We start from the raw sequence: 26,490 nt of genomic DNA, 5'->3' as shown, positions 1-26,490 counted from the left end.
GAAAAATAGAATAGTTTTGCATCTCCTTCAAATTTCAAACTGCTGTATCTCCTATCCTACTAGTGGAAACTAAACGGAAATGTAGGCAATTGTAGTACTCGTTTACCTCTACAATTGTGTAGAATTCCCGTCTTCTAGCTATATTTTTTAAGGAGATATGAAGTGATAAAGTTTTGGTGTTTTGCATCTCCTTCAAATTTCAAACTGCTGCATCTCCTATCCTACTAGTGGAAACTAAACGGAAATGTAGGCAATTGTAGTACTCCTTTACCTCTGCAATTGTGTAGAATTCCCGTCTTCTAGCTGTATTTTTTAAGGAGATATAAGGTAATAAAGTTTTGGTGTTTTGCATCTCCTTCAAATTTCAAACTGCTGTATCTCCTATCCTACTAGTGGAAACTAAACGGAAATGTAGGCAATTGTAGTACTCCTTTACCTCTGCAATTGCGTAGAATTTCCGCCTTCTAGCTGTATTTTTTAAGGAGATATAAGGTAATAAAGTTTTGGTGTTTTGCATCTCCTTCAAATTTCAAACTGCTGTATCTCCTATCCTACTAGTGGAAACTAAACGGAAATGTAGGCAATTGTAGTACTCGTTTACCTCTACAATTGTGTAGAATTCCCGTCTTCTAGCTGTATTTTTTAAGGAGATATGAGGTGATAAAGTTTTGGTGTTTTGCATCTCCTTCAAATTTCAAACTGCTGTATCTCCTATCCTACTAGTGGAAACTAAACGGAAATGTAGGCAATTGTAGTACTCCTTTACCTCTGCAATTGCGTAGAATTTCCGTCTTCTAGCTGTATTTTTTAAGGAGATATAAGGTAATAAAGTTTTGGTGTTTTGCATCTCCTTCAAATTTCAAACTGCTGTATCTCCTATCCTACTAGTGGAAACTAAACGGAAATGTAGGCAATTGTAGTACTCCTTTACCTCTGCAATTGCGTAGAATTTCCGTCTTCTAGCTGTATTTTTTAAGGAGATATAAGGTAATAAAGTTTTGGTGTTTTGCATCTCCTTCAAATTTCAAACTGCTGTATCTCCTATCCTACTAGTGGAAACTAAACGGAAATGTAGGCAATTGTAGTACTCCTTTACCTCTGCAATTGCGTAGAATTTCCGTCTTCTAGCTGTATTTTTTAAGGAGATATAAGGTAATAAAGTTTTGGTGTTTTGCATCTCCTTCAAATTTCAAACTGCTGTATCTCCTATCCTACTAGTGGAAACTAAACGGAAATGTAGGCAATTGTAGTACTCGTTTACCTCTACAATTGTGTAGAATTCCCGTCTTCTAGCTATATTTTTTAAGGAGATATGAAGTGATAAAGTTTTGGTGTTTTGCATCTCCTTCAAATTTCAAACTGCTGCATCTCCTATCCTACTAGTGGAAACTAAACGGAAATGTAGGCAATTGTAGTACTCCTTTACCTCTGCAATTGTGTAGAATTCCCGTCTTCTAGCTGTATTTTTTAAGGAGATATAAGGTAATAAAGTTTTGGTGTTTTGCATCTCCTTCAAATTTCAAACTGCTGTATCTCCTATCCTACTAGTGGAAACTAAACGGAAATGTAGGCAATTGTAGTACTCCTTTACCTCTGCAATTGCGTAGAATTTCCGTCTTCTAGCTGTATTTTTTAAGGAGATATAAGGTAATAAAGTTTTGGTGTTTTGCATCTCCTTCAAATTTCAAACTGCTGTATCTCCTATCCTACTAGTGGAAACTAAACGGAAATGTAGGCAATTGTAGTACTCGTTTACCTCTACAATTGTGTAGAATTCCCGTCTTCTAGCTGTATTTTTTAAGGAGATATGAGGTGATAAAGTTTCGGTGTTTTGCATCTCCTTCAAATTTCAAACTGCTGTATCTCCTATCCTACTAGTGGAAACTAAACGGAAATGTAGGCAATTGTAGTACTCCTTTACCTCTGCAATTGCGTAGAATTTCCGTCTTCTAGCTGTATTTTTTAAGGAGATATAAGGTAATAAAGTTTTGGTGTTTTGCATCTCCTTCAAATTTCAAACTGCTGTATCTCCTATCCTACTAGTGGAAACTAAACGGAAATGTAGGCAATTGTAGTACTCCTTTACCTCTGCAATTGCGTAGAATTTCCGTCTTCTAGCTGTATTTTTTAAGGAGATATAAGGTAATAAAGTTTTGGTGTTTTGCATCTCCTTCAAATTTCAAACTGCTGTATCTCCTATCCTACTAGTGGAAACTAAACGGAAATGTAGGCAATTGTAGTACTCCTTTACCTCTGCAATTGCGTAGAATTTCCGTCTTCTAGCTGTATTTTTTAAGGAGATATAAGGTAATAAAGTTTTGGTGTTTTGCATCTCCTTCAAATTTCAAACTGCTGTATCTCCTATCCTACTAGTGGAAACTAAACGGAAATGTAGGCAATTGTAGTACTCCTTTACCTCTGCAATTGCGTAGAATTTCCGTCTTCTAGCTGTATTTTTTAAGGAGATATAAGGTAATAAAGTTTTGGTGTTTTGCATCTCCTTCAAATTTCAAACTGCTGTATCTCCTATCCTACTAGTGGAAACTAAACGGAAATGTAGGCAATTGTAGTACTCCTTTACCTCTGCAATTGCGTAGAATTTCCGTCTTCTAGCTGTATTTTTTAAGGAGATATAAGGTAATAAAGTTTTGGTGTTTTGCATCTCCTTCAAATTTCAAACTGCTGTATCTCCTATCCTACTAGTGGAAACTAAACGGAAATGTAGGCAATTGTAGTACTCCTTTACCTCTGCAATTGCGTAGAATTTCCGTCTTCTAGCTGTATTTTTTAAGGAGATATAAGGTAATAAAGTTTTGGTGTTTTGCATCTCCTTCAAATTTCAAACTGCTGTATCTCCTATCCTACTAGTGGAAACTAAACGGAAATGTAGGCAATTGTAGTACTCCTTTACCTCTGCAATTGCGTAGAATTTCCGTCTTCTAGCTGTATTTTTTAAGGAGATATAAGGTAATAAAGTTTTGGTGTTTTGCATCTCCTTCAAATTTCAAACTGCTGTATCTCCTATCCTACTAGTGGAAACTAAACGGAAATGTAGGCAATTGTAGTACTCCTTTACCTCTGCAATTGCGTAGAATTTCCGTCTTCTAGCTGTATTTTTTAAGGAGATATAAGGTAATAAAGTTTTGGTGTTTTGCATCTCCTTCAAATTTCAAACTGCTGTATCTCCTATCCTACTAGTGGAAACTAAACGGAAATGTAGGCAATTGTAGTACTCGTTTACCTCTACAATTGTGTAGAAATCCCGTCTTCTAGCTGTATTTTTTAAGGAGATATGAGGTGATAAAGTTTTGGTGTTTTGCATCTCCTTCAAATTTCAAACTGCTGTATCTCCTATCCTACTAGTGGAAACTAAACGGAAATGTAGGCAATTGTAGTACTCGTTTACCGCTACAATTGTGTAGAATTCCCGTCTTCTAGCTGTATTATTTAAGGAGATATGAAGTGATAATGTTTTGGACGTTTGCATTTCCTTCAAATTTCAAACTGCTGTATCTCCTGTGCTACTAGTGGAAACTAAACGGAAATGTAGGCAATTGTAGTACTCGTTTACCTCTACAATTGTGTAGAATTCCCGTCTTCTAGCTGTATTATTTAAGGAGATATGAAGTGATAATGTTTTGGACGTTTGCATTTCCTTCAAATTCCAATCTGCTGTATCTCCTGTGCTACTAGTGGAAACTAAACGGAAATGATGGCAATTGTAGTACTCGTTTACCTCTACAATTGTGTAGAATTCCCGTCTTCTAGCTGTATTTTTTAAGGAGATATGAAGTGATAATGTTTTGGACGTTTGCATTTCCTTCAAATTCCAATCTGCTGTATCTCCTGTGCTACTAGTGGAAACTAAACGGAAATGATGGCAATTGTAGTACTCGTTTACCTCTACAATTGTGTAGAATTCTCGTTTTCTAGCTGTATTTTTTAAGGAGATATGAAGTGATAATGTTTTGGACGTTTGCATTTCCTTCAAATTTCAAACTGCTGTATCTCCTGTGCTACTAGTGGAAACTAAACCGAAATGTAGGCAATTGTAGTACTCGTTTACCGCTAAAATTGTGTAGAATTCCCGTCTTCTAGCTGTATTATTTAAGGAGATATGAAGTGATAATGTTTTGGACGTTTGCATTTCCTTCAAATTTCAAACTGCTGTATCTCCTGTGCTACTAGTGGAAACTAAACGGAATTGTAGGCAATTGTAGTACTCGTTTACCGCTACAATTGTGTAGAATTCCCGTCTTCTAGCTGTATTATTTAAGGAGATATGAAGTGATAATGTTTTGGACGTTTGCATTTCCTTCAAATTTCAAACTGCTGTATCTCCTGTGCTACTAGTGGAAACTAAACGGAAATGTAGGCAATTGTAGTACTCGTTTACCTCTACAATTGTGTAGAATTCCCGTCTTCTAGCTGTATTTTTTAAGGAGATATGAAGTGATAATGTTTTGGACGTTTGCATTTCCTTCAAATTCCAATCTGCTGTATGTCCTGTGCTACTAGTGGAAACTAAACGGAAATGTAGGCAATTGTAGTACTCGTTTACCTCTACAATTGTGTAGAATTCCCGTCTTCTAGCTGTATTATTTAAGGAGATATGAAGTGATAATGTTTTGGACGTTTGCATTTCCTTCAAATTTCAAACTGCTGTATCTCCTGTGCTACTAGTGGAAACTAAACGGAAATGTAGGCAATTGTAGTAATCGTTTACCTCTACAATTGTGTAGAATTCCCGTCTTCTAGCTGTATTTTTTAAGGAGATATGAAGTGATAATGTTTTGGACGTTTGCATTTCCTTCAAATTCCAATCTGCTGTATCTCCTGTGCTACTAGTGGAAACTAAACGGAAATGATGGCAATTGTAGTACTCGTTTACCTCTACAATTGTGTTGAATTCTCGTTTTCTAGCTGTATTTTTTAAGGAGATATGAAGTGATAATGTTTTGGACGTTTGCATTTCCTTCAAATTTCAAACTGCTGTATCTCCTGTGCTACTAGTGGAAACTAAACGGAAATGTAGGCAATTGTAGTACTCGTTTACCTCTACAATTGTGTAGAATTCCCGTCTTCTAGCTGTATTTTTTAAGGAGATATGAAGTGATAATGTTTTGGACGTTTGCATTTCCTTCAAATTCCAATCTGCTGTATCTCCTGTGCTACTAGTGGAAACTAAACGGAAATGATGGCAATTGTAGTACTCGTTTACCTCTACAATTGTGTAGAATTCTCGTTTTCTAGCTGTATTTTTTAAGGAGATATGAAGTGATAATGTTTTGGACGTTTGCATTTCCTTCAAATTTCAAACTGCTGTATCTCCTGTGCTACTAGTGGAAACTAAACGGAAATGTAGGCAATTGTAGTACTCGTTTACCTCTACAATTGTGTAGAATTCCCGTCTTCTAGCTGTATTTTTTAAGGAGATATGAAGTGATAATGTTTTGGACGTTTGCATTTCCTTTAAATTTCAAACTGCTGTATCTCCTGTCCTAATAGTGGAAACTAAACGGAAATGATGGCAATTGTAGTACTCGTTTACCTCTACAATTGTGTAGAATTCCCGTCTTCTAGCTGTATTATTTAAGGAGATATGAAGTGATAATGTTTTGGACGTTTGCATTTCCTTCAAATTTCAAATTGCTGTATCTCCTGTCCTAATAGTGGAAACTAAACGGAAATGTAGGCAATTGTAGTACTCGTTTACCTCTACAATTGTGTAGAATTCCCGTCTTCTAGCTGTATTATTTAAGGAGATATGAAGTGATAATGTTTTGGACGTTTGCATTTCCTTCAAATTTCAAACTGCTGTATCTCCTGTGCTACTAGTGGAAACTAAACGGAAATGTAGGCAATTGTAGTACTCGTTTACCTCTACAATTGTGTAGAATTCCCGTCTTCTAGCTGTATTTTTTAAGGAGATATGAAGTGATAATGTTTTGGACGTTTGCATTTCCTTCAAATTTCAAACTGCTGTATTTCCTGTCCTAATAGTGGAAACTTAACGGAAATGATGGCAATTGTAGTACTCGTTTACCTCTACAATTGTGTAGAATTCCCGTCATCTAGCTGTATTATTTAAGGAGATATGAAGTGATAATGTTTTGGACGTTTGCATTTCCTTCAAATTTCAAACTGCCTGTATCTCCTGTGCTACTAGTGGAAACTAAACGGAAATGTAGGCAATTGTAGTACTCGTTTACCTCTACAATTGTGTAGAATTCCCGTCTTCTAGCTGTATTTTTTAAGGAGATATGAAGTGATAATGTTTTGGACGTTTGCATTTCCTTCAAATTTCAAACTGCTGTATCTCCTGTCCTAATAGTGGAAACTAAACGGAAATGATGGCAATTGTAGTACTCGTTTACCTCTACAATTGTGTAGAATTCCCGTCTTCTAGCTGTATTTTTTAAGGAGATATAAGGTAATAAAGTTTTGGAGTTTTGCATCTCCTTCAAATTTCAAACTGCTGTATCTCCTATCCTACTAGTGGAAACTAAACGGAAATGTAGGCAATTGTAGTATTCTTTTACCTCTGCAATTGCGTAGAATTTCCGTCTTCTAGTTGTATTTTTTAAGGAGATATGAAGTAATAAAGTTTTGGTGTTTTGCATCTCCTTCAAATTTCAAACTGCTGTATCTCCTATCCTATTTGTGGAAACTAAACGGAAATGTAGGCAATTGTAGTACTCGTTTACCTCTACAATTGTGTAGAATTCCCGTCTTCTAGCTGTATTTTTTAAGGAGATATAAGGTAATCAAGTTTTGGTGTTTTGCATCTCCTTCAAATTTCAAACTGCTGTATCTCCTGTCGTAATAGTGGAAACTAAACGGAAATGTATGCAATTGTAGTACTCGTTTACCTCTACAATTGTGTAGAAATTCCGTCTTCTAGCTGTATTTTTTAAGGAGATATGAGGTGATAAAGTTTTGGGGTTTTGCATATCCTTCTAAATTAAAAATTACAAAAAGCGCTCCTAACTTTTATCTGATTTCTTATTATTATTTCTTTTTTACTAAATTGGCTCCTTATACAGTATTAGTCCACAAAATAAATGTTTTATAACTTGATTTCAGTGGATTGTGGAGAGCTGGATTGTCATTCTTCCTACCTGATGTTCCTTGCTGATTACGCCAACTGAACATTTTAAAATTTAAAGTTAATTACTCAAATTAAGATCTTATAATTTCAGAGATAGAAAGTCTTCTGAGTGAAAATACATCTGATAGGTTCAGACAAGTAATGTGTGAACTTCATTGCTTAAAATGAAAATTATAATTCATTTTATAAATATCAAAATAATGTAAATATTCTGAAAAGTTTATTTTTATTTACATGTCCACCAGACCGAGAACTTGCTACACAGGTGGGATAGTCTGGCCAGAATTATAAAAATACATTTTTTCTCAGACCTTACAAAATTAAATTCCTCGCCTTCGTCCGTGTCCGTCCCACAAATGCAATTTGGCAATGGTGTAGACGGCGTGGTGCGGACGCATTGGTCAGACTCCTGCTAAAATTAGTTATTTCAAATTTACAGTGTTCTCCTCTATATTCTGTGGTTGTGTTTGGATGTTTATTTGTGCACAGGGTTCGACTATAACGGATATGTTTGCTATTTATTTTGCTGTCCACCACCTCGTGCCGTCAATTAAACTATTTTTGGTTTTACGTATCTAGATTTTATTTTTATTTGTTCATTTTACTCCTTTTTCGCTTAAAATACTTTCTATTTGGGTACAAGCGTATATTTTTGTCTAGAAGTCAGATATCTATAAATTACATTTTATGTTAAATGCTATTAAATTAATAACAGTTGCTCTTACCGAGTCAAATTTAATTGATTTACTACCAGAGTAACATCTGAGTTGGAAAAAAATACTCAAAAAAAAACGATAAATAAATTAAAGCTAAATAAAGTAGAAATAAATAATAAAGGTTTTGCTAAAATAAAAAGTATTGCAAGGTTATGTTACAACAATCACAACTAATTTTTCTTTGTTGCAGATGTTATCGAAAATTTTATTATTTTAGAAAATTGATTAATTTCAAAAAAGATCCGGAAGGAAGAAATAATAAAGCCAATTTTAGTCATAATTCTTTTCTTTTGCCGAGCTTTCGACCTTAGGGACTGACTAGGTCATCTTCAGGACTTATTGACAATATTATATTTTTACTTTTTAAATTGTTATTCTAAGGTTGGTGTGCCTTCTGTCCTCCCTGCTTAAGAAATATGAAATAAAAATAATAATGACTGAAATTGGCTTAAAAAAACAATGAAAAATACTTCAAAATGATCCATTTGGTTAGCTTTTAATCGTTTGGTCATCCTTAAAAAGAAACAACCTCAACAAATATCAACAGAAGCGCGGACATTACTCTTGGATATTCTTTCAAAGATGGCTAAATATGGAATTGGTTAAATTTAGTACTATTAGCAAGATTGGCAGCTTTTCTTGTCTCTGTACAAGTTGAGAAAAAAAGAAAAAGAAAAAGAAATAATAATGATATAATAAATGATAAATGATATAAATAATATAATAATGATATCGCTGTTATTTTCGTTTTTTTTTTTGTGATTATTATTATTTTTAATGTGTCAGTTATTTAATGATTGAAGTCGAATGAAAGTCAGCAAAATATACTATATGTTATTTCCTCATGAGAGTTCAGTGTAACTTACTGGGTAGGAATTATTAGACGCTAAGTCCGATAAAGTTTAGTAGCTTTAGATATTTTCTAGCTACAAGAGATGTATCAATTAGGTCAACTTAAAATCCAGCAGCTGACCCTTAGATTTTCTCTTCCTAGGAGCTTTCTTACAGCTCACTGTCCGGTGATGGATAGTGTTGTCTGTAAAGAGAGAACACTGTCCGGAGGCCGGCAGTGCACTGAAAAAAGCTCCGGGCGCCAATAACCATAGATTTTGAGGTGCCTTAAATCATAAAAAAAAATAATAATAATAATTCTATAGATTACTATGATTAAAACTATTCATTTCTTATAAATGCTCTCAATTTGAGCGACCCTACTATATACAAGTAAATATTATTTGTCTGATCTTTATCTTGGATTTCCAGCAATTTCGTTATTTTTGCCACTTTGTCATTTACCCCATTCATATATTTTGCCAGATACTGCAATCTTAAAGGTTCATACAAAGGGCATTCTATCAAATAATGTTCTAAATTCACTGGCAATTGGCATTTACATTTAGAACAGTTCTCTGACCCTTCAAATTTATGGAGTACCCCATTCCAATATGGTTTAATATATTTATAATTATTTACCCTCAATTGACTAATCAACCTCCTTTTTGGCTATATTTTGAACAAAATGTAAATATCGTTCTCCCAAACCAAAAGTTTGTTAGATTTCGATAATAAATATTATAATTTGAATTTATAACCGCTTCTAACGACTTATGGTGATTCACATACCGTTCAATTATGTTCGTGGTTTCCCTTAGTATTGGTTGGATATCCTGATTCAAAAACCCATCCGAATCCCACCGTAACTAGTTTTCTTTTCAATTTGACTGAACCAGTTGTAGCATATAGATCATTACGCCCCCAAGTGTTAACCGCTTTAAGTCTTTCATAACACAGTGTGGTGTAACTTAGATGGTGACATGGTAAGTATTTTGTGTAGCCAGCGCCAAGCATGCGTTTCACCACTTCAGCTTCTACATGCCTCAATCCTAGTTTCATTCTCACCCAAAATGCATTGGAGTAGTCCGGAGGCCAATGGTAAAGCGCTTTATAGAATCTATATGGGATCAGTTCTAATCTATGATAGTGTAATGGCCCCCATAAGTAGAACAGATGTAACCATAGAATTACAGAGTATCATTTCTGTATCAAAAGATTTGGTCAACTTTAAACATAATATAATCTCTAATCTATCCGAGTTTATAACTACGATTCCTTATTCTAATACAAAAAGGTATTCATTAGGCAAGTAAAGCTGGTTTAAAGTATTAATTTTCTCATAATTTTTTGAGAATTTAATTATTTTACTGTACTAGTATAATTATTAATGCAATCATTTATTGAACGTAAAACTTTTAATAATAATCATTAATCGTGTGCATGTTCTCTGCTAGTTATTCATTGAAAAGGGATTAAGTTTCTATTGAAAATGCTAACCAATTAGTTTGTCTCGAGCAGCTCTTTTAAAGTCTAACGAGATGATTAATTAGAATTTACCAGGAATGAATGTAATGTGCGTTTGTGCGTGTCGAAATATATAAATATATGAAGTGATGTGAAAGGTTCTAAGAACTCTCACTGCTTTAGAGATTTATATATATATATATATATATATATATATATATATATATATATATAAAGCGGCTGCTGTAGGCGCCATTAAGAGCAAGCAACGTTCCCTCCAGCCTCATCAACAGCAACCCTCAACGTCACTAATGCAATGCCAGTCTTTCTTCTTACTTCATCTTTCCTTGTGCTTTATTTTTTTTTTAAATCTTGATAGGGTTTTGATAAAACTGGAGACGGTGTTACTTAGAGCAACCTTCTTTGCCCCAGTTCCACTTCTTTACCTTAGCGATAGGAGTCTCCTTAAGAAAAGCTTTATTTTTTTCCTGAAGAATTAGGAGAGGAGAGAAAGAGAATGAAAAGAGAACGAGAGTAAACTAAAATAAGAAGTGAATGTGGGGGGAATTGGAGCCAAGCTAGCGACGTGGTTATTGTGATCGAAATACAAGTGCGGTTTTAATAAACCAAATAAGTAGGAAAGAGGCCCTACTAAGGGAAAAGAGCGCCATAACAAAAGCAAATGGTTGAAGGTGGTGAGAAGTGGAAAGAAGTAAAGGGAGAAGTTGAAGGAAAAAAGGACGAAGAAGAAGATGGTTTGTGTTAGAATAGCTGAGTGAAAGGATTGTGCTTTTATTTGCCCCACTGAAAGCACGTCAAGGAAAAAAGCTTAAAATCAACTTTCTCTTTAAGCTTCTCCGTGGATGGTACCTCTTGTTGAAAAGTTTAAGATGTTCCAATAATACTTGGAATTGTGAAAAACAACTACCGATTGATAAATAACTTTTCGTCAAATAATAAATAGGCCAATAAATTCATTTTTCTCCCTGGTTTATAATAAAATAATGAACGTTTCTAAATAATATTTATTTAAATTTGCATTCTCTTTATTAGGTTTACTACAAAAGGATTCATTAAACAAACAAGTTGCTGCTCAACATCCAGAAGTATTCTCTAATACCTTGGCTAAGTTGGTATTCTTTACGAATTATAATTTGTAGAAGTTTCTTGAAAAGCAGAAGAGAAAGGTTAAGACTTACAAAAGTGCTTTCATGCCTTGAATACAGTGTTCTCCAGAGCAGCGTTTCTCAAACATTGGGTCAAATACTCAAAAGAACAATTTTTTCTATAACCTGACTGAACAGAGCATTATAAACTGGACTCGCTCGTATGATATATCATTGTGACGTTGGATTGATCACGAACATTGTAATTCTAAGTTGCATTGTTATTATTATTTTTTTTTTACAGATCCTAAGTTTGCGGATGAACTGATGCTAGTGATGATAAAAAGTGATGTGCTCTTTTTAACGATCTGATGATTCATTTGCTGACAACTTGAGATGCTAGCTGGGGTCTACTGGCCCCTTGAATAAATGTAAACTCTCTGTCAGAGTGGATAACTGCTTTTAAAAAAGACTTTTTTTTAGGGGGTAAGAATCTAAAAATTATTAATTGCCTGCTGCTGTAATGAGGGGATTTTTTGTTGGCATTGAATAGTTAAATAATAATTCAAATTGGGCGCCATGGTAGCCGAGCGGTTAAAAGGCGAGACCTGCGAAGCTAATATGTATTGTGGTACTGGGTTCGATTCCCCGGTCTTGGCCTTGGATTTAATTTAATAGTTAATATGTTAGTTCCCACCGTCCACGACACCTAATTGGTAGTTGGCCGTTAAGCCCCGTCTAAAAAAATAGGCTATTACTTTACTATACTTTGTAATAATTTAAATATATTAAACGCAATTAGTATATCCTTATTGTGTAGAATGTCCTTTTTTTATGTACAATTATTAATTACATATGTATAATTTACAATATATAATACTCTCTGCCTAAATATATGATAAATTCAATTCCTCCATCTGTTAGCCTTTAGATCCTGCCAGACAACAAACTTTTTCTCGATCGAATTCTATTTCCAATCCTATCTTCCTTGTTTAGTCTGCAAGTCGATGGTAAAGTTGACTCTTCAATAAAATAATGAAACTTCCCTTCTTTCTACTAAAATATTATTCCCGTAAAATTTTATTAAAATCATAACTCCATTATTTAAAACCTCACTCGATTGCTTCATTAATTGTGACTTCAACCTCAACCATCTTAAACGAACTTCCAAGGAAAGCCATACTATTCCTCACACTGCTTTACAACTCTGTCCTCAGAACGACGCACTTTCCCACTCTGTGGAAATTCTCAACCATCAAAATGATAACCAAAACGACGAAACTCATCACTAGTATTACTTCCTACTGACCAATCTGCTTGCTACCACTTCTTTCCCAAATCCTCGAAAAGCTACTTCTTAAAAGACTTTATCCTTTAGTGTCAGAACAAAATATGATTCCGGATCATCAATTCGGATTTCGGAGACATCACTCAACTTCTCACCAGGTGCTTCGCGTTGTGGACACTATTGCTACCTCCCTCGAGCGAAAACAGTATTGCCCGAGTGTTTTCCTTGACGTCGCTCAGGCGTTCGACAGGGTGTGGCACGAGGGACTACTGTTTAAGCTGAGGGAGATTCTTCCTCATACTTACTACCTCATCCTCAAATCTTACCTAAAAGATCGATATTTCAGAGTCAACTGTGGAGCAGCAGACTCTGATATCCGTCTAGCTCGAGCTGGTGTTCCTCAGGGCAGTGTTCTAGGTCCTCTTATTTACTCCTTATATAAAGCAGATATACCTCAACACCCAAATACCATTCTTTCTACCTTTGCTAACGATACTGCTATCTTATCTCCTCATTCCGATCCTCTTACCGCTACACGAACTCTACAAACACATCAGTCACTTACAGGACTGGCTTTTCAAATGGAGAATCAAAACCAACGTTACGAAGTCAAAGTTTATAGTATTTACTCTCAGACGGAAAATCCTACCTCCTATCATCTTGAACCAAATTCCTATACCAACTGTGGACAAAGTACGCTACCTTGGACTGCACCTAGACAAACGGTTGACATGGAATCCCCATACTAGACTGAAAAGACAAGAAACTAACCAACGCTTCAAAACTTCTCGCCAGACTATTTGGCAAACGTTCGAAACTTAACCTACATAACAAGAGACTCTTATATCTACTGTTACTGCGACCTATTTGGTCATACGGCGTCGAAGTATGGATAGATAGATTCTACCGGGGGAATTGGCTATTCAGCCTACGCCACCGCGACAGCCCAAGGATCTATTGTGGCACCCCCCTAGTTGGAGACCCTCCCCCTATCCTGTCCTTAACCGAACTGTGGAATTGGGGGGGGGGGCTCCCAGGTGGTCAATCAGAGCACCTGCCATCAGAGCACCCTCTCGAGTTCTGCTTGCCTTAAAAGCCTTAATAGGTCCGAGAGAGGGCCCTGGCTGAGGCTTGTTGGCACCAGCTTCTCTTTGCCAAAGAGGCGGTACCTTAGCCAGACCAGCCCCTCGCACTGACATACCACATGCAGTGCCGTCTCCTCTTCTTCCTGACAAAACCTACACAGGCTATCCGTTGCCAGGCCCATGCGATGCATGTGCTTATTTAATCTACAATGGCCAGTGAGAATGCCAACTGCTATCCTTATGGCCACCCGGCCTAGTTGGAGTAATTCTGCAGTTAGCTTGGGCGAGTAGCTATGAATAAACTTTTTCGCCTGTCTCTGGCCTGGAGTTTTGACCCACCATTCCCTTGATCGGTCCTGCATCCATAACTTAATGGATGTACTCCTGAGGCATCTTGAGACACCGCAGAACGGCTCCGGCCCGATAAGCGCTCTCATTGAACCCTCCCGGGCCAGGCGGTCCGCCGCCTCATTGCCTCTGTAACCCGAGTGCCCAGGTACCCAAACCAGGAAGACCTTATTATGGCTACTAATTTCCTTCAGTGCACTTAGGCAGTCCCAAACCAGCCTTGAGCTGATCTCCCACGAGTCAATTGCCCGCAGAGCAGCCTGGCTATCCGAATAAATGACAACTCTGGAGTTATGCACTCCCCGTCTTCTTATTTCGGTGGCGCAGATAATAATCGCGACTAGCTCCGCCTGAAAGACCGTAGCTAGCCTTCCCAGGCTCACCGAGATATTACATCTCGGATGAGCCCCGTACACGCCGGCTCCCACTCCGTCATCCATCTTGGATCGAAGTATGGATATCGACTAAGCGTTCCAACTCACTACGCCTCCAGGCATTACAGTCAAAAATACTTCGAAAACTTCTTAACGCTCCGTTCTATGTATCTAACCTCACTATCCATAATGACCTCAAAATTCCTTTCATTACAGATCTTGCTAACACTCGTTTTCTCAAATTTCATTCCTCTACAGCAGCTCATCCTAACCCTCTCATAGAACACCTAACTTTCTCCACATTACCAGAGTAATTACTCTAAGGAGATTGAAGAGAAGATGGCCTCGTGATCTACTCTTATCGTGAGAGCAAAGCACGTTACAGGAGTAGCACCACTGGGTGCCTTCTCCACTCATGATTTTCTTTTATTTCTTTTTTCTTTTACCATATTTGCTTGTCGCAACAACTGCTGCAGTGATAAATTACAATAAAAGATTTAAAAAAAAAAAAAATTGTGTCTTAAACATATTGTTACTATTTCAATGCGGCTGCACTTTTTTTTGGTTTAACGAGTCAAGGTCATCATCTTACATTTTGAACCAAAAATAATTCTGTAAGAGAGATTGTCCTGAAGTGGGAGTTCGTGTTTTTCTACTAAGATTTTGTTCTAACTTTTACTCTTGGGACCTTTTGACGAACAGTTCGGGCTGAAAAAACTTGTTTGTAAACGTTCGAGCGTATCATCCTACCTATTTGGAATTCTGAACTGTAATTCTCATCCATATTTACGCCGACAAATGTACAATATTCTTTTGGAAACTTTCATTTTCTATGAGTAAATGTTGAAGTATTTTTTTTAATCTTTCCTTCTTAATACCCATTTTACATACTTACGTAGTAATTATGTATATCGTTAGTATAAAATATATCGAAATGTCATACGAAGAATGATTAATCCATTGACTAATCCAACAATCTGAAATTCCTGAGAACCTAAAAGACTCTATAATGGTAAAAGAATAAAATGGATAATTAATATTGGTTTCAAATGGTCGATTGAGATTCACTAAGTGCTTTGGTCAAATCCATTAAATAGCCTTGGAGTGTATTGTAAATTGATAGCTGTCCGATATTCTGATGGTATCGTAAATATCTGTTTAATGTATAACTCAGCAGGTTTAAAGTACCCAATGTAAAGTACCCTTCCAATATATAGTTTGGTTTGTGAATGTTTATAATTTTTTACTATATTAAATTACTTAGATTTACTGTAAAATGTATCCTTTGTTTTATTTGATCTTGTATTCCATTCTATAATATTCATCTTGGCAGTTTAATACGCTTCCATCCGCGTTCGCATGGAATTTCATACTAGATAAAAGAGAAAAGTTTTCAGCGGTACCCAGAAATGAAACTTTGTTCTTATTATATTTATAAATTTATAAGTAGAATGCTCCTTCATTTTCAGCAGTGAAGAAATGGGCTGCTGATGTATAAAATTCCGTTCATTTATTTCAATTAGCAATTGTTCCAGAATAGAAAATGTTTCAAACAAATAAATGTAAATTAAAATCTTGGTTGTGATTGAAAAATACAGTGAAGAAAACAAAATTTGCTTCACTCAATATATTGTCAAATATAGTTTATATAATGAAAGGTTCGATTTTCGAAAATAAATTTTAAAAGGGAAAGCATACCTGCAGCCTGAAACCTCCTTTTGTATAAATGTATATTTGTACAACTGTTTTTAAATTGTAAATAAACTTTTCAATTTCAAAAAAAAAAGCATACAGTTTCAAGTTTTTATTAAAAAATTTAATACATTATTTATTGAATTACCAGGAAAATTGAATTTGTATAAACCTTTTTTTTTTTCCAGAGTAAACATCTATTTTTAGAAGATTAGAGTGACGAGATAAGGGATGGATAAATTGGAGAAGAGATTGCAATGCTTTTTAAATATCAGTGTTTCATCAAATCAATATCCTTACTTCTTTTTTTTTCTTCTGGAAGAGGTTAGAAGGATGGGTCAGAATCAAATGAAACTTTTTAATAATCCTCTTTACTAACAGGTGAGAAATGAAAGGTTAAAAAAGAAATCTATTTCAAATTACTTTAGTAAATGTGCATAAGTTTAAATCATAAAATACGTATTCCATTTATGTAATATTATGATTATGACGCAGTCTTAATCTTTTTATCTTCTTCTTCTTGTTAACTTAATTTTTTTTTTTTTTTTTTTTTGCAACAAGCTCCTCAACTGTAGACACGGCTTAGCATTTCATTAAATTATCTTTACAAAATGGTTGAATACAGTTCAGAGATTTCAAGACGCTGGTCTTCGCCTGATCTAAGCCGGCTACCCATGCCGACTTAATATGATCTTATGACTTTATTATTATAGGGCACGACAGATCAGAAAACATCTTCACAGGATGTCCCGTCGTAGATGGGTTGAGTCCCTGTGGAGATCAAGACTGGTGAAGCGGAAGCTTGTGGACACCACAAGAGACAATACAGACTAATTCCTAGCCGGGCATGAATTCTTTGGCCTTTCGCCAATACAAATTATTGGGTAAAATGATGGGCCTTGTAAAGAGGTTTGGCTTTTCAAGAGGTTCGTACTAGAAGTCTCTTTGGCTGCAAAACCTTAGAGAACAGAACAAGACTTCCGCGTAACCTTTAAATCCGAAGGTTATCAGTAGAGCTAATCTTGGAGAAGAGCTAAGATTATAAAAAATATTTTTTTTTTTTAAATAAAAAACAATTAACGCCTAGTTAATTGTGTAATGCTATACCAGCAGGTGAGAACATTTAACAATAGACTCCAATTATCGGGTTTCTTCGATGAGATAGGGATATTCCCTCTTAAGATAATAATCCAACTGTAATTAATGATTCGCTTCGAATTGTTCGAACAAAATGGATTCAAATTAGCTGATTCGTTAAAGAAAACTTTAAATCCATTCAATATTGTCTAAGAATTTCCTAGCAATCAATAAAGGTACATTTTTTCCTTTTATTCTTCTATCAAATCCACAAAATTGCTTATCTAAAATAAGTTCTGAAAATGATGAGTTGGTTGTCTTTTAAATTTTCTTTATTAGTGTCTGATAGTTATCCGTTCCCAATCTGAAAATTGAGGAAATTTTCATTAGATTATTTGAGATGCTGTTGATTTGTGGTTCGACTGGTTAGATGAAAATAAGAATTGATTATGGATCGTTATTTGTGGAAGGTTATGAAAATGTGATTTTGTATTATTATTATTTGATTGATCTGCACTTCTTTTGTTCTGGTACAAGTTAGCCGTGGAAAATTGTTTTGAGAATTTGAGTCCCAAAATGCTGCGTTTTTGCTTAATTTTATTATTTATTTCTTCCCATTAGCAGGGTTGCAGAGGTTTCCATAGGTAGGGTTGCCAACTACCCTTTTTTTTGGAAAGGACTGTCCTTTTTTAACACCTGGTTGTCCTTGTCCTTTCTTAGATTAGGAAAGGACGCCTTTTGTCTTTTTTTTAGATATTATTCACACAAATCTAATTTATTTTTTATTTAAGTTCTGATTTCCGAGACTTCTGTGTTGTTTTCCTGTTCTAACTGAACTGATTAGGTCAACAGGTTATTGATGCAACGATGAACTTTTCATGAATAAGTATGTTAGATATAAATGTACCCAGGCCACATTACAGACGGGGGAGAGGGGACTTTTTCCCGGGGCCCGGAGCCGGAGTCTCTACATAACACCTAAAAATAAAAGAAAAAGGAATACGAATGATATGTATTCCCGAGCCCCAAAATCCTGTCGAAGGCCCTGAATGTACCTAACTATTTTAGGGTGTCCTTTTTTGAAACTTTATAGAGTTGGCAACCCTAGTTATACGAGGGTCGTTTGAAAAGTCCGTGCAAAGTCAGAGAGATAGCACTACTGGCGCGTATCGAGGTTATGTTTAGTTAGTAGCATCTCTTGGAAGAACACACACCAAGTTTCAGCCAGATCGGTCTATTTCTATGTGTTTGGCATTCGTTTGAATCGAGGAAGTCGAGTGATTTTCAAAAAATGGACGAAAAAGAATTTCGTGTGTTGATTAAACACTACTTTATGAAAGGCAAAACGCCTCAGGAGACTAAAGAGAAGCTTGATAAACATTATGGTGACTCTGCACCTTCGATTAGAACAGTTTATAAGTGGTTTCAAAATTTTCTGAGTGGCCATATGGGCACAAGTGACGCTGAACGTTCTGGACGCCCTGTTGAGGTTACTACTCCAGAAATCATTGATAAAATCCATTATATGGCGATGGATGACAGAAGAGTGAAGGTGCGTGAGATTGCTAGTGCTGTGGTCATCTCGAACATTTGGACATGACAAAGCTATCCGCAAGATGGGTGCCGCGATTGCTCACGCTTGACCAAAAACGAAATCGTGTGAAGTGTTGCAAGGGCGGTTTGCAGCTGTTCCAGAAGAATCCGCATGACTTTAAACGTCGTTTCGTCACTGTGGATGAAACATGGATACATCACTACACTCCTGTGACCAAAGAACAATCTAAACAATGGGTTACCAAAGGGGAATCTGCGCCAAAAAAAGGCGAAGACCGTTCCTTCGGCCGGAAAGATTATGGCGACTGTCTTTTGGGATTCGCAAGGAATAATCCTCATCGACTATCTGGAAAAGGGTAAAACTATTACAGGTGCATATTATTCATCGTTATTGGACCGTTTGAAAACCGAGCTGCAAGAAAAACGCCCACGATTGGCCCACAAAAAAGTCCTTTTCCATCACGACAACGCACCAGCTCACACCTCAGCAGTTGTGGTCGCAAAATTAATGGAAATAGGGTTCCAACTCGTTTCACATCCCCCCTGTTCTCCAGACTTGGCTCCCTCGGACTACTATTTGTTCCCCAATATGAAGAAATGGCTGGCGGGAAAAAGATTTTATTCAAACGAGGAGGTGATTGCAGAAACGAATGACTATTTTTTAGACTTGGACAAATCCTATTATTCGGAAGGGATCAACAAACTAGAGCAGCGTTGGACGAAGTGTATAAGCCTAAAAGGTGACTATGTTGAAAAATAAAAAAGGTTTACCCCAAAAAATTAAGTAGTTTTTATTTTTGCACGGACTTTTCAAACGACCCTTAGGTAACTGTACTCAACCTCCATGGCTATATTTTTTCCCTATTATTATAATTTCGTCCAAAACCTCTTGTACTCTCAGCTATACTACTTTTCTCGATTACTATTCATTCTAATGTGCGAGAATATTCTTTTTTACTTCTCCACACTACAGGGACCATTGCTTCATTTGGTTTATTTTTCTCTTCAACATATTTCTTGATTCACACAAATTATTATTATTTTTTTTTTTTTTTTTGGCGCATCAACAGCTAAGGTCATTAGCGCCCGGAGCTTTTTCCAGTGCACTGCCGGCCTCCGGACAGTGTTCTCTCGTTACAGACAACACTGTCCATCACCGGACAGTGAGCTGTAAGAAGCTCCTAGGAAGAGAAAATCTAAGGGTCAGCTGCTGGATTCGAACCCGGGACCTCCGCGTGGGAGTCCAGTATGCTAACCTCATAGCTAATCCCTTCCCTACAAATTACTATTAATTTTTTTTTTAGTCTTAGAGACAAATTATTTTTAATATCACTTAATGTGGATACCTTAGAACCCTCTAACATAAATTCTTTCCTGCAAACAATTTTTTATCTATCTAAAGTAGAAATTTTCAAATGAGAATGTTGTAAGGCTGATGTTGTTAAGTTGAAAACGGTTTAATACTAAGATACTTTTAAAGTGATCGATTAATTTCATTTCAATTTTTTTTTTTGAAAGAATAAAAGTAAAAACTATTAACAGTTTAGTAATGAAACAATTATTACTCCACTAAAATCAGTAAAAATTTAGTCCTTTAATCACGCTGTGGTAAAAAAGTTTTTTAATTTCTTACTTAGTTCTTCAAGGGTTGCCGGTCTAAATAAGGGCACTTTTCCAATATTGCCTGTCACACTAATCACCTTGCCGCAGACCTCATGCCACTTTCCCTTTTTTTTCTCTCTCTCTCATGGCCGTCTTGCTCTTTACCTTCTGACTTTGTAATTTTGTTGGGCCATTGTCTTCTTGTTAATCTCCTCAATGACCATACCAAGGTAAGCTTTCTTTCAACAAGAGCTCTATTTTTGAAATAGTGAGTAAAAATAATTATAAACTTCCAATTATCCAATTGGAATATTTGGTATTAGATTTTAAAATCTCCAATATTTTAAAATGGGTTTGAGCAAAAATGATTGTTTTTCGATAAGAAATCAATTATTTACTATGATTTTCTTATGGCTTTTTAGTGATGTTTAAAGCCACTTTATGATTGATTAATTTTTTTGTTATTGTTCGAACTGCCGTCAGGTTCCTATTCTTTGTTTGTAAACAAAAATTTGCCAGATATTGATCAAATACTCACCTTGGTTTCAGTGGCGTAGCTACAGGGAAGTAACGCTTTCGGGCCCCCTAGATCCGGGGGGGCCCTTTAAAAATTTATTTATTTACTATTTATATTACAAAAAATCAAATATTTAATTAACTTTTTTTTCGTTTATAAATATCGTTTAGAAGTATTAAAATATCAAATACGTTCTATTATTTAAAATTAAATTATAACTACAAAACAACATTATTAAATAATCATCCACGTAACCTTATCTATTGGTTTCTCGATTGAAATATTTAGCATTGATTGCTATTGAGAATAAAGAAGCAAGTCAATTAAACACGAACACTCTAATTGACAAATTTGCGGCTGCAAAATCTAGACAAAGAATCAATTAAATAACTTTTTATACTTTGTTTATATTCAGATATGTTTTGTTTTTTATTTGTAATCAGTTTTCTTTTAAACGTTTCATCCTCGTATTTAAATGTAATTTAAAATCCTCAAATATATGTATAAATGTTTCATTTAATATACCTATTCCATTCTCTGCTCTTCAAGTTAAAAAATAATTTTCCTTTGTATAAACCAGTGGTGGGCAAACTTTTTTAATGGGGGGCCACAAAGTTTAAGAAATTCTAGAGGAGGGCCAGAATGATAGAAAAAATGCATTTTGTGTTAAAGCTTTTAATCATAATATTATAAAAACATTACAGGATTACACACTTGTGTAACTACGCGGCTAGTTTAGCTTCACCTATAGGTTATGCATCTATTATTCTACTAAGTAGAATCTACTATCTTCTCGACCGTCAAAACGTAATTATAGCGGGCCAATGACTATCCATGTCGATGGACCCTCGGCGGGCCGGATTAAATACTTTCGCGGGCCGGAGTTGGCCCGCGGGCCGTACTTTGCCCATCACTAGTGTAAACAGTTGAAATAAAAGAAATGTTAGTAGGGGCCCCGTAGTTAGAATTTTGCTTAAGGGCCTAAAAAATCTGGTTACGCCACTGCTTGGTTTTGTAATTTTTATAATTCCTGCAGCCTAGTTTTAATTTTGCTAAAAATTCAAAAAATTTCTACTTCAATAAACGTATTTGTTAACAAAATAAATAATATTTGGCTGGAGTTAAGTTAGTTGGGTTAATGTGAAGGTCACTAATTGTCCAAATTTCTTTTTGCCTGACGGAAAGTGGCACTGCATAACCTTGTGAGAAATAAATAATACTTGATTTGGATAGAACCATTGTTAGGTTTAAGGATTATTATAACTTAGCTTTGTAAACATCTGAGCTACGTGGTAGGAAATAAGTTTCACGAAATTTCTACAGTAATATCTGGGATCATTTTTGAAAACACCCTCCAATAAAATTGTATCTGTTTTGAGAAATCTTATAGGTAGAAGATACACTTATAGATAAAATTCATTCGTTGCTGCCAAATTCAGCGTTTGACCTTACATTCTAAAACTAATACCACGATGAGTACCGACAAAAGTCTTATAGTTACCAAGTCCATTACAGTCCCTTTCTCTTAACAGTCTCCATAGTGACGAGATTGTTAATAGTCGAAAAGAAAAGGCTAGTTTTTGCTCCTCCCAGCTACCATCTCCTCATCCTATAAGGTCTTCATAGTTGTTTTCCTTACCCCCCTTTCTATGTATCTTTATCGTTTGGATGGCGTACCATGATGCCCGAAGCCAGCATGAGTAGGCTCTCCTTTCACACTTTATATAGTAAAGGAAAGTTTCATGTTGGTGGAAGTGTAGTGTTAGTAAGTGGAGGTTTACAGGCGTGGTTCACATTACCGCCTTCAGAGTAATGGGCTTACGAGCCGCCCACATCGCCCGCTAAATATATAAAGGAGGCAATAAAAAACGCATTATCCGAGAGCTAGTGAGACATTGTCGCTGCTAGAGCCCTTGTTCTACATGGTTTCATTCTCGGCTACAAACACGTAATTCTGACCTTCTCCCCTTAACATGCCGTGAACATATATATGTATATAATAAAGTATCAAAACATAGTTTACTTAATATAATATTTATTAAATCAAAATAACTTTTATTTTGAAGGTGCATTGCTGAGAAGAGAGGTACTTTTTAAGGTTAGATAGGAGGAAGAATATTGAATTGTAGTAAAGAAATTAATGCCACTGTGGTGTAACTGTGTATGAGACAAATTATAGTAAAAGCCTCTTAGAAATACAATGAAAGTAGACAAATATTTAACAGGCACGAGTGGCTAATTAATTAAGAAGGCAAAAGTAGGATAAATATAATAAAAGATAGAATTACTATTTAAGATTTTAATGATTACCTCTATCATTAATCATTAAATGATTGTTGTGTGTAAGAAGGAGAAATATTACAATAACTAATTTAGTGTAAACTAGAATACACTAAATCAAATATAAACGAGACTTCTCGCCCTTCAGGCACAATAGTATAGGGAGAACGTTCCCGCTTTGTTTGTTATTGGGTAGGTTTGTCAGGAGTGGGGGAAGCACGTGGGCTCGCCTCCTCGACCCTCTCAGTGTCCACCGTAACGATGTCGGAGCAAGAGGTACCTTCGTCAATTGCGCAACGTGTTATAATCAAGTTTCTCGCCGCAGAAGGCGTAAAACCGGCCGAAATCTTGAGGAGATTGACTGCCCAGTTCGGGGAAGAGACACTGTCACGAGCCAGAGTGTTTGCATGGCATAAACAGTTCGTGGAGGGTCGTGATCGTGTTGAAAATGAGAGCCATGACCGCAGACCTCGCACCAGCATTACAGCGAACAACATCAGCAGTGTTCGACGGCTTATTGAAGATGACAGACGTCGTACCACTTCTGAAATTGCAAGTGAGGTCGGGATAAGTTATGGAAGCACTTACTCCATAGTCACAGAGGAACTAGGGTACCGTAAGGTGTGCGCCAGGTGGGTTCCTCGCCTTCTCACAGCTGACCAGAAATTGCAACGTCTTCAGGTGTGTGGGCGTCTTCTTGCACGATTCCAGAAACAAGGAGACCAATTTCTCACTCACATTATCACCTGTGATGAAACATGGGTGCACCACTACACCCCAGAATCTAAACAAGCGAGTATGGAGTGGAGAAAACAAGGAGAACCTGGACCGGTGAAAGCCAAGTCACGTTTGTCGGCTGGCAAGGTTTTGGCTACCATTTTTTTTGACCAGCGTGGATTGCTGCACTTCGATTTTTTGCACGAGCACAGGACAATTAATGCGGCCTACTACTGCGATATTTTGAGTGAGGTCCGACTTGCATATCGCCGCAAAAGACGAGACCTATCGATCAGGCAAGTGGTTCTTCTCCATGACAATGCTCGCCCCCATACAGCAGCCTTGACTAGGGAAAAATTGGAGCAACTGGGATGGGAAACATTGGAACACCCTCCGTAAGGACTGTAAAGTCCTGACCTGTCACCCTGTGACTTTCATGTGTTTGGCCCTCTCAAGGAAGCTTTGGGAAGCCAAAGATTCGATAGTGATGCTGAGGTTGAAGCCTACGTGCGCAATTGGCTGCAAACACGACCTGCATCTTTCTACGAGGAAGGAATTGGAAAGCTGCCTATCCGCTGGGAAAAATGTGTTTCCAAATCAGGAGATTATGTAGAAAAATAAACTATATTCTTTTTGCGTTTAAAATAAAAATAAATTACAGAAAAAAAAAGTCTCGTTTATATTTGATTCACCCTACAGAGAGGTGATCTGGCATCTTTATATACTCTGGTGGTTGAACATCTGGTATTGTACAAAGCCTAGTGGCTTTTCACTTTTTCACACATTAATAGCCTTTCTCTTTTTTTTCTTCATTTTAAATTTCCTAATTCTGTAGCATTTTTTTCCGCCTACTGACACAAGCTTGAGAAAATAGAGGATCCGAACTGTGAGATAAGATAATTATTAGTATCCTTTGTGGTTTAATAATTCTCTTTGGCGGCATTGCCTTGGGAAAACAGAACCTGCCTAAGGTTTCATTATTAATAAACTAAATGTACAATTTCATTGAAGTGGTTCATTTGGTTTTTGTGGTGTTCTCATTGGTTACTTTTGATTATTCACCATTTGACTGTTTTAAAAAAAATATTACATCGAGGTCGCTCCTAAGATGACATTTAACGCTGTACATTACCTTACTGGGGCCACATTTTGAAATTAAAGTCTGTGTTTTCTAGAATTAGGAATTAAATGTAAATAACGATGAAAAACACGGAATCTCCACCGCCAGCACTATTTAGTTGTAACCTAAAAAACTAAGAAATTTATAACTTTTATTTATTTATTTATCTTTTTATTGAGTTTTACACCTGTACCCACAGGGTACAAGTAGTAAATGAGATAAATGTACGAGGGTCGTTTGAAAAGTCCGTGCAAAAATAAAAACTACTTAATTTTTTGGGGTAAACCTTTTTTATTTTTCAACATAGTCTCCTTTTAGGCTTATACACTTCGTCCAACGCTGCTCTAGTTTGTTGATCTCTTCCGAATAATAGGATTTGTCCAAGTCTGAAAAATAGCCATTCGTTTCTGCAATCACCTCCTCGTTTGAATAAAATCTTTTTCCCGCCAGCCATTTTTTCATATTGGGCAACAAATAGTAGTCCGAGGGAGCCAAGTCTGGAGAATAGGGGGGATGTGAAACGAGTTGGAACCCTATTTCCATTAATTTTGCGACCACAACTGCTGAGGTGTGAGCTGGTGCGTTGTCGTGATGGAAAAGGACTTTTTTGTGGGCCAATCGTGGGCGTTTTTCTTGCTGCTCGGTTTTCAAACGGTCCAATAACGATGAATAATATGCACCTGTAATAGTTTTACCCTTTTCCAGATAGTCGATGAGGATTATTCCTTGCGAATCCCAAAAGACAGTCGCCATAATCTTTCCGGCCGAAGGAACGGTCTTCGCCTTTTTTGGCGCAGATTCCCCCTTGGTAACCCATTGTTTAGATTGTTCTTTGGTCTCAGGAGTGTAGTGATGTATCTATGTTTCATCCACAGTGACGAAACGACGCTTAAAGTCCGGCGGATTCTTCTGGAACAGCTGCAAACCGACCTTGCAACACTTCACACGATTTCGTTTTTGGTCAAGCGTGAGCAATCGCGGCACCCATCTTGCGGATAGCTTTGTCATGTCCAAATGTTGATGCAAAATATTATGTACCCGTTCATTCGAGATGCCCACAGCACTAGCAATCTCACGCACCTTCACTCTTCTGTCATCCATCACCATATCATGGATTTTATCAATGATTTCTGGAGTAGTAACCTCAACAGGGCGTCCAGAACGTTCAGCGTCACTTGTGCCCGTATGGCCACTCCGAAAATTTTGTTCTAATCGAAGGTGCAGAGTCACCATAATGTTTATCAAGCTTCTCTTTAATCTCCTGAGGCGTTTTGCCTTTCATAAAGTAGTGTTTAATCAACACACGAAATTCTTTTTCGTCCATTTTTTGAAAATCACTCGACTTCCTCGATTCAAACGAATGCCAAACACAAAGAAATAGACCGATCTGGCTGAAACTTGGTGTGTGTTCTTCCAAGAGATGCTACTAACTAAACATAACCTCGATACGCGCCAGTGGTGCTATCTCTCTGACTTTGCACGGACTTTTCAAACGACCCTCGTATGTACGTATACAGTAACGTGGCAGACGTGAATGGCGGCCATCACTGGATGACCGCCATTATTCACCCAGTTAGTCACGGGGCCAACGGCGCCTCAGCCTTC

The 26,490-nt window shown here is 36.5% G+C and overlaps 1 protein-coding gene and 1 long non-coding RNA gene across 3 annotated transcripts in view; one reads left to right on the top strand and one right to left on the bottom strand.

Annotated features, from left to right (window-relative positions):
- The window catches only part of Ten-a (Teneurin-a transmembrane protein), a 1,628,256-nt gene that overhangs the window by 1,551,983 nt on the left and 49,783 nt on the right, over positions 1-26,490 (bottom strand). The window lies entirely within an intron of this gene.
- LOC141460207 (uncharacterized) overlaps positions 1-26,490 on the top strand; it is a 60,862-nt gene that overhangs the window by 24,446 nt on the left and 9,926 nt on the right. Inside the window, exons 4-5 of one of the 2 annotated variants that reach the window (XR_012461788.1) lie at positions 11,536-11,717; positions 16,207-16,399. This is a non-coding gene — a long non-coding RNA (uncharacterized lncRNA). Of the gene's footprint in view, positions 1-7,086; positions 7,106-11,535; positions 11,718-16,206; positions 16,400-26,490 lie in introns of those variants that run through there. The other variant, XR_012461789.1, reaches the window with a different exon arrangement.

The sequence above is a fragment of the Rhodnius prolixus genome, unplaced genomic scaffold (assembly GCF_049639745.1).
Source record: "Rhodnius prolixus isolate KJV_2025 unplaced genomic scaffold, Rpr scaffold_6, whole genome shotgun sequence".
In the NCBI taxonomy this organism is placed as follows: domain Eukaryota; kingdom Metazoa; phylum Arthropoda; class Insecta; order Hemiptera; family Reduviidae; genus Rhodnius; species Rhodnius prolixus.
This window is presented reverse-complemented; position numbering and strand designations above follow the sequence as displayed.